Source organism: Tupaia chinensis, unplaced genomic scaffold, assembly GCF_000334495.1.
Source record: "Tupaia chinensis unplaced genomic scaffold, TupChi_1.0 Scaffold145519_1, whole genome shotgun sequence".
Classification (NCBI taxonomy): Eukaryota; Metazoa; Chordata; class Mammalia; order Scandentia; family Tupaiidae; genus Tupaia; species Tupaia belangeri.
The window spans coordinates 666,222-674,809 of NW_006205376.1; the positions used below are offsets into that span (position 1 = coordinate 666,222).

Genomic DNA, 8,588 nt, shown 5'->3' on the forward strand with positions numbered 1-8,588 from the left:
ACCTACCCACACACACACCCAGCAGTTGGTAGGCGGGTGGGCGTGAGCGCTGCTTGTGTTTTTAATTCTGTTGTCGCTGGAATGACGAAAAAAAAAAATCCTGGTTTTGCTTTTATTTCTTGAGCGTTGCGCTCTTCCCCGCCCTTATTGAGCGAAGCCTCTTGGAACTGGATTGCTGAGCTCGCTTCTGCACGAGGCTCGCGCACGCAGCTGTGTGGGCGATGCTTCTGCCGGGGCTGGACTTAGCTGCTCCAGGCATTTTAAATGCACAGGTGCTTATCGTCTTTACGTGCTCTCGAGGGACGCGGATTCCCAAAGCACAAGTCCTTAGGGTCCTGAGGGTAGCGACAAGCTTTCGGGGAATCATTTCCTTGAAAACAATTTATTTGTAGAACTTCGAGTGTCTGCCTTTAAAATACAGAGACAAGCGGGTGATGTGTATGAACGTGAGGTGCGATTTAGAAGGCGGGCTGCAGAGCTGGTTTGGGGTTTTTCTGTTCAGTAGGTTAGCTGTGAAGCGTATTTACGTTCTGTTCTGTGTTAACGTGCGCGTTATGATAGGGTTTTCGTTCATGTTTTTCTCCCCATTCAGTTGTCACGTCTGATAGAGAAAATTAAAAGTATGCTTGGTTTGGAATGATAGGATGGTAGTGGACTTGGAGGAGGGCGCCTGAATTCTACCTTAGTAGGTATTTTGAGGCCCAATCTCATTTTTATTGCTGCTATTTCTGTGACTTAGCGCACCCAATAAGACTTTAGTATAAATTTAAGTGTGTGCTCAGTGCAATTTTAAGGAAAACTGTTTGGGCCGGCAGGATCATATCAAGTAAACACATTCGCATGTGCTTCTTATCAATTATAAAATATTTCTTACTGTCCCTAGAACCAAAGAAGTTAAGTAGTTTGTGTGGAAGACTGATGTGTTTGGAGGCAAATTGGACATATACTGGAAGTTCTGAAATTACTTTGAAAGGTAAGCGTGTTACTTCTAAGAAGCCTGCCCTGATTTAATCAGGTAGATTATTCACACTACTGTGGAGTAATTTATTATTATGGAATAAAACTATTAGCTCAGTGAATCAGCAGTGGTTAAACATTAAACCATAGGGCACAATGGATTCGATGACAAACTTGAGAAAAAATAATACACTTGGCATCATGTTGAGTTCAGTTCATTATAGCAAAAAAAAAAAAAAATATTTGTGGCGAAACGAGTGAAGTTACGCAGGCAGAGGTATTTGCTCATGTTCTTGCTATTCTCTTTTAATTTAGTATTATTTCCGGCATGTGGATTGAGGGGTGAAGAGAAGGTGGCACACAGCATCACTATGGGGACTGTTCCTATATAGCCAAAGTGGCCCTCTCTAGGGCATCTATGCTGTAACCACAAAACCTGTTTTAGGTCCTTGCTAGTCCAAGGCTTTGGTTATTGTAACCACAAAACCTGTTTTAGGAAGTCTTCTGAAATGATTAAGACCGGTCCTTGCTAGTCCAAGGCTTTGGTTAGATCGTGGCTCCATCACTCACTGTCTATACATGCTTGGGGAAATAAACCACTCTGCCCTGGTTTTCTCATCTGCAAAGTGGGGATAGCAATAATTTCCCTACCTCACAGGATGGTTGTGGTAAGTTAATGAGTTTCCTGTAAGACATTTAGATCTGCTGCTGGCACATGGTACATGCTCAGTAAAATGGAGCCATCACATTGGAAGGGAAGTATTTTATGGCCTACCATAAAATTTAACACTGCCCTCTAGGAAATTCAGTTTGCTCATTTAAGCTCTTGGCTTCACAGGCCTGGAGTGCATCCAAACCATCACAGTAGATCCTATAGATTCACTATTCCTGTAGGTTGTCTTCTTTTTTTTTTGGTCAGGAGATACCGGTCGTTACTGGCCTACATCTGGCTGTACTTGCAGGCTTCTTTGAAAACAATTCCATAGCCAGATAAACTTGCCCCAAAGCTTTGTCCTCTGTCTATATTGCCTCTGTGATTGCACTGGAGTGCCTCCCCTTCTGATTATCAGTGTCTTAGACCTAATAGGAGCTCAGCTGTTTAGGGAGTTAATCAAATGTTGTTTAAAGTGTCTTTAGGAAAGTGAATTTCAAGCATCTCTGTTTTGTCTAACCAGATTTGCCTCCCTCCCCGCCTTCCATGGAAGCATGCCTCTACTGTGTAAAACTCAAGGGAAAGCATTCAATTTGAGATAAAGGGAGAATAGCTTACCAGCCCTGGCTATAGAAATGCAAGTTAAAGTTTACTTTGAAAAGCCTTGAAAAAGAAAGAAATAATCTTGAGGACCTTGAGGAATTCTAAATGCTTTGTTGGAAGTCAGTGAGGCAGTACTTACATTCTTGATACTCTGAATGTACTTGTAAATTTGGGCTAAGTCAGAAGCCCACCTGTTGAGGTAAAAGTCTCCAGTGACATTAGAAAGATGTCATTTCTATTCGTAGTTATAACAGTTGCAAAAGTTTAGTGACAATTCAGGTTCTCTTGAGATGTATCAAATTACAAGGCTTTCTTCCTTAATAAACTCTCTACCTGATAAAAATTGCCAAGTGAGGTGTTGATGGTAAGGCAACCAGTCAAGTCCCTGTGCTGCTGTCTCAAAGGAGGGAATGAGACCCCTGATTTGTTCCTGTCTTCTCACAACATCAAGACTTTTATGACATAGCATAAAATGTAGCACAGCAAAGCAGTCAGGTTAAAGGATGAGAACAACTCACACCAGCCCATCACTATAAGCAGCCTCTGGAGGCAAAGAACCAGTTGTCGGTCCTTGTGTGTCTCAAGTATCTAGCCTCAAAGGAAGAAAGTCAATTTGATGCGTTCCTAGAGGTCTCACAGAGAGTCGGAGGGTAAGTGCTGAGACCCGGATGGGAGGTAGCAAGTCTCGGATGGAGTCTTAGGTACTAGGATCCATAAGCCTCTCCGAGTAGCTGTGAGCAATGTGCTCTTATCATGGAGCCGGGAGCAAATGGCAGAGTGGCTTTGGAATGGGCTCCTTTTCTGCACCAAGGTGAACAGAGTGATTAGCTCTTGTGCCTAAGATTAGCACATGATGAGTCAGCCCATCTGCTTGGGGACCAGCATGTCTGGAGCTATCAGGTCTGGTTGTTACTCCTGCAGGGCCTCCTGTCCCTTCAGTTTGGTAGGCAAGGCAGGACTTGAGGTGTACGTGTCATATCTTCTGCTTAGTGTAGTCCTGTCATCACTGAATCCACGCTGAGCCCCACAGTGCTCTGTACACCTGGTAGCTTAAGAAACATGCTAAGTGCATGTGTGCCCAAAATCCCAAAAGGAAGGAGAGATGAAAGAGAAGGAACTACAGTGGAACTATTCCTCATGGGGGTGCTTTCTCTTCTCCCTCTCTGGTGAACACAGGCACCCTTTAGCACACCTTTGCAATCTGCAGAATGTTGAAAGACATCGTATTGTCTATTAAGTCTTGAAACAGCAGAAACCAGGCCCAGACACATTGGGACAGGGGTTGCATGCCGTACTCCATGATGTTGGAGCCCTAAGGAAGGTTGATGCTCAGTTCTTGGGTTGAATGGTACACACCCATGATTCTGGCTGGCTGGCTGGCTGGAGCGGGGAATCACCACATGAGACCCTATTAAGGGTGCCTACCTGTCTCTGTGTGCCTCTTATGAAAGAAGGAAGGAAAGAAACTTGAAAATAAAACCTTAAATGGGTTATTATTATCAATTTTTTTTTTTTGCTTTTTTTTGGGAGAGGTTTTTATTATAGGGCGCGTATGCTCGCCAGACAGACAGAGAGAGACATAGAGATAGAAAGCGAGCAATCACCCCCAGGGGGGATGATCACGCCGCAATCCCTTCTCCTCCATTCTCCTCTCGGGATCTTGGGCACACACACACCCGACGTGAGTTTTAAGCCCCCGGGTCCAGGAGGCGAATCGCGGTCGACTACGTGGGAGTTCAGCGACATAGCCATTATGCTAACCACTGGTCCCAAGGTTATTATTTTTAAGTCCCCAAGGAGAATTTGTTAGAAACTATTATATATATATTTTTTTTTTTTTTTTGAGAGAGATTTTCACTGTAGGGCGCATGCGCTTGCCAGACAGACAGAGACATAGAGACAGAAAGCGAGAAATCACCCCCAGGGGGGATGATCACGCCGCAATCCCTTCTCCTCCATTCTCCTCTCGGGATCTTGGGCACGCACGCACACGCGCCCGGCGTGAGTTTTAAGCCACCGGGTCCGGGACACGAACTGCGGTCGACTACGTGGAGTCCAGCGACATAGCCATTACACTAACTGCTGGTTCCCAGAAACTATTATATATTTTTTGAGAGGTGGTTTTTTTTTTGGCTATAGCGTGTGTGCCCTCGCCAGAAAGACAGAGACAAACAGAAAGTGGGAAATCACTCCCCACAGGGGATGGCCATGCTGCAATCTCTTCTCCTTCATTTTCCTCTTTAGATCTTGGGCAAGCACACATTCATGCCCAGCATGAGTTTAGGCTACCGGGTCCAGGATTCGAACTGCAGTCCAATAATTCTCTGTTGAGGGATATAGTATTGTCAACTGTACTGGTGTGAAATGTACACAGGTTGGAATTTTCACTTTGCAAGCTAAGTAAAGTGATTGAATGTATAAAATAAATTGAAATAATAAATTAAAAAAAGAACAATAATATAAAGAAAAAAACAAAATAGATGCGGATGTGCTGTAGAAAGAAGGGAGAAAGAAACTATTGTATCATTTTTAATTTTACTATTCATGAGTGAGTGTGTGTGCATGAAAGATAAAGTGTCATCATGCCACAATCCCCTTCCAGCTTGCCAGGATCTTAGGCCTCATTGCCTGCGCACCTAGTATATTTTTAGGACAACTCAGAGTCCAAACTTAAGGGTCAGCCATGTAGCTTCTGGCACTGCAGTCTAGTACATACTGCTTCACCACCACCAAAACTGGACCAGATCACTCTCCCCCCCAACATTTTCAATATTTGTCACAGGACATGTACACTCACCAAAGAGAGGGAGGGAGAGAAAGTACTCCTCACCCCCAATAATGAGCAATGGTCATGCCACAATCCCGTTTCTTCCATCTCGCTCTGTTTTTTTTGGCATGCATGCACATGCACCTGGCTTGTTTCTCAAGCCTCCTGGTCCGAGACTCGTAGCTCACAGTTGGCCATGTAGTGTTCAGCTCCTTAGCCTCCAGGCCACAGGCTGGTGCTAGATAACATTTTTTTTTTTTTTGCTATAGGGCACATGCACTTGCCAGAAAGACAGAGAGACAGAAAGCGAGAAATCACCCTCCGGGGAGATGGCCACACTGCAATTTCTTCTCCTCCTCTCTCCTTTCAGGATCTTGGGCACGCACACACACATGCGCTCGGCATGAGTTTAAGCCATTGGGTCTGGGACTCGAACCACCATTGACTACATGGGAGTTCAGTGACATAGCCATTACGCTAAATGCTTGTCTCTAGATCACATAATTTTAAAGTTCACATAGCATAGCCTTTAGGTTTGAATGGATCCACAATCTGAATCTGAAAGAAACTTTTAAGAGACTTGAAACACTGTCTTTGAGTTCTGCTCTCCAATCCATTGGTTCTCAGGAAGGCCTCCTCCTATCAGGTGACTCTGACATCCCCAGATGTATTGGCATATTCAGTCAGCTTCAATGTACACAGAGCATGATTGTCTGGTTTTTCTACTGAAAGGCATGTAACTGAATCTCATTGACTCTTGTTGAGTCTTGTGATGATACCTGTGCTTGTGATAGAGTACTGTGTTGGTTTTTAACCACAGTTTTAAGATATAATTCACAGACCATTTATTTCACTCATTTACACGCAAGTACAATTCAGTGATCATTGGGAAAATCATGACACATTTTTGCATAGAAAAACACATTATGACTTTTCCCAATGACCCAATATTATCTTTGTAAGTTACGTATTCACCACACATATCAATTTAGGAATATTTGCTTTCTGTTTTTTTTTTTTTTTTTTCCCCCTGCTATAGAATGCATGTGCTGGCTGGAGAGAGAGAGGGGGAAAGTGAGAAGTCACCCCATGGGGGGATGGCCACACTGCAGTCCTTCCTACAATCATCTCGGGATTTTTTTGGGGGGAGAGATTTTCACTATAGGGTGTGTGCGCTCGCCAGACAGAGACAGAAAGCGAGAAATCACCCCCCAGGGGGGATGGTCACGCCGCAATCCCTTCTCCTCCATTCTCCTCTTGGGATCTTGGGCACGCACGCACACGCACCCGGTGTGAGTTTTAAGCCACCAGGTCCAGGACGTGAACCGCGGTCAACTACGTGGGAGTCCAGTGACATAGCCATTATACTAACTGTTGGTTCCTGTCTCTTGGGATTTTTGAGTATGCACACACACGCATGCACGTCTGCTGTGTTTTTCAAGCCATGGAGTCCAGGACTGTTGAACCATGCAGTTCGCTGTGTGAGATCTTGTGCCTTAACCACCATGCCACCTGCTGACCTGGAACATTTTCTTGATCCCTAAGAAAATCTTGATACTTAGTAGTAAGTCCCCATTCTCTCCCTACCCACCCAGTCCTAGGAAGCCATTGCTCTAATTTCTGCCTCTAGATTTCAGTATTCTGAACATTTTATACCACTAAAATACAACATGGTATTCTCCTGTGACTGTCTTTTACCCAACAGATGTTTTCAAGCTTCACATATGTTGAAGCATGTATGTACTTGACTCCATTTTTTTTTTTTGGAGAGATTTTCACTGTAGGGTGCGTGTGCTCGCCAGACAGACAGAGAGAGACATAGAGACAGAAAGTGAGAAATCACCCCCCAGGGGGGATGGTCACACCGCAATCCCTTCTCCTCCATTCTCCTCTCGGGATCTTGGGCACGCACGCACACGCGCCCGGCGTGAGTTTTAAGCCACCGGGTCTGGGACACGAACCGCGGTCGACTACGTGGGAGTCCAGCGACATAGCCATTACGCTAACTGCTGGTTCCCTGTACTTGACTCCTTTTTAATTGCCAAATAATATTCCTTTTTGTAGATGTGTCATATTTTGTTTATCCCTCTGTTGGGTAAACGACGTCTAGAGTGTTTCCACTTTGAGCTTCTGTGATCATTTATACAAGTGTATGTATGGACACGTGTATTTGATTGTTTTGGGCACTTAGGCAGGAGTGGGATCCTTTGGTCATGGTAATTTTTAACCTTTTGAGGAGCTATTAAGCTGTCATCCACAGTACATGTGCCATTTTACACAGTAGTGTGCGAGTTCTAATTTGTCCACATCCATACCAACACTACCTCCATGGTTGCTTTGTTGATTATAGCCATTGTTGTGAGCCTGAAGTGCTACCTTGTTATGGTTGTGATTTGCACTTTCCTGATGGTTAATGATGTTAAGCTTTCTGTGTGTGTGTGTGTGTACTTGCCATTTGTGTATCTTTTTTGAGCTGTGTCTTGGAGTTTTTGTATTTTTAAGTTGTAAGAGTTATATATTTGGATTCTGGTTCTTTACTGACAACTGCAAATCTCAGGATTTATTTCTGCATTTTATTCCATTTATCGATGTCTGTCCGATGCTTACGATGTGGTCTATTTTCTGTAGTTTTGTAGTAAGTTTTGAATTTGAGAAGTCTTAAGTCCTCCAACTTTCCTTTTTTTTTTGAGAGAGAGAGAGAAAGCAATTTTTGCCGTAGGGTATGTGTGCTTGCCAGAGAGATAGCAAGAAATCAAACTCTAGGAGGATGGCCACACCATAGTCCTTTCTTATCCATTCTCCTCTCGGGATCTTGGACACTACATACACACAAATGGCCAGTGTGACTTGCAAGCCGCTGGGTCCGGGACTTGAACCCCAGTCAACCACGTGGGAGTCCAACATGTAACCATTACGTCATCTGCTGGTCCCCCAACGTTTCTTTTTAAAAGTCATTTTGGCCATTCTCTTCTGTATTTCCATGTGAATTTTAGGATCAAATTCTCAGCTTCTCTGAAGTCTTCTGGGTTTTAAGATTTACGATTTTTTTTTTAATTTCAATTTATTTATTTGCATTCATTCACTGCACATCATTACAGCATACAAAATGAGATTTTCCATCCAGAGTACAGTGTATATTGTCTCAATCAAGCACATCAACAAACATGTTATTGTCAGCAAATGATCTTCCATTTCTTGTTTTCTGTATGTTTTGCTTCCCCCCCATCATTGATTCCCTATCTCTTACCCTCTGCCATCTCCCACTCTCCTCCCACACTGTCTCTGATACATATGTTTGCTTTCTATACTGTTTTCCCCCAACATTTTATTGAATCACCAAAGACCCTAATCAATCCAAATACCCTCATAGCAAACACAGGTGACACACACATTTCCATGAACATAAGTCTAACTTGACGCATCCTATAAAGTAGCACCTAGCTGGGGCTACATATCCTACTGCAGTCATTGAATAGATATATTTGTTTTTCCTGAAACTTTCTTTTTTTTTTAACTCAATTTACATTCCTTCCCTAAGCATCATCACAGCACACAAAATGTGATCTCCCATCCAGTACACACTGCATAGTGACTCAATCATGCACATTA

The 8,588-nt window shown here is 43.5% G+C and overlaps 1 protein-coding gene across 13 annotated transcripts in view; it reads left to right on the forward strand.

Moving 5' to 3' along the window:
- The window catches only part of RESF1 (retroelement silencing factor 1), a 41,538-nt gene that overhangs the window by 316 nt on the left and 32,634 nt on the right, over positions 1-8,588 (forward strand). For 11 of the 13 annotated variants that reach the window (XR_003547821.1, XM_006168061.3, XM_027768107.1 and 8 more), the window contains exon 2: positions 884-973. The gene's annotated coding sequence lies outside the window, so the exon portion shown is untranslated. Of the gene's footprint in view, positions 1-42; positions 273-883; positions 974-8,588 lie in introns of those variants that run through there. The other 2 variants (XM_027768104.1, XM_027768110.1) reach the window with 1 other exon arrangement.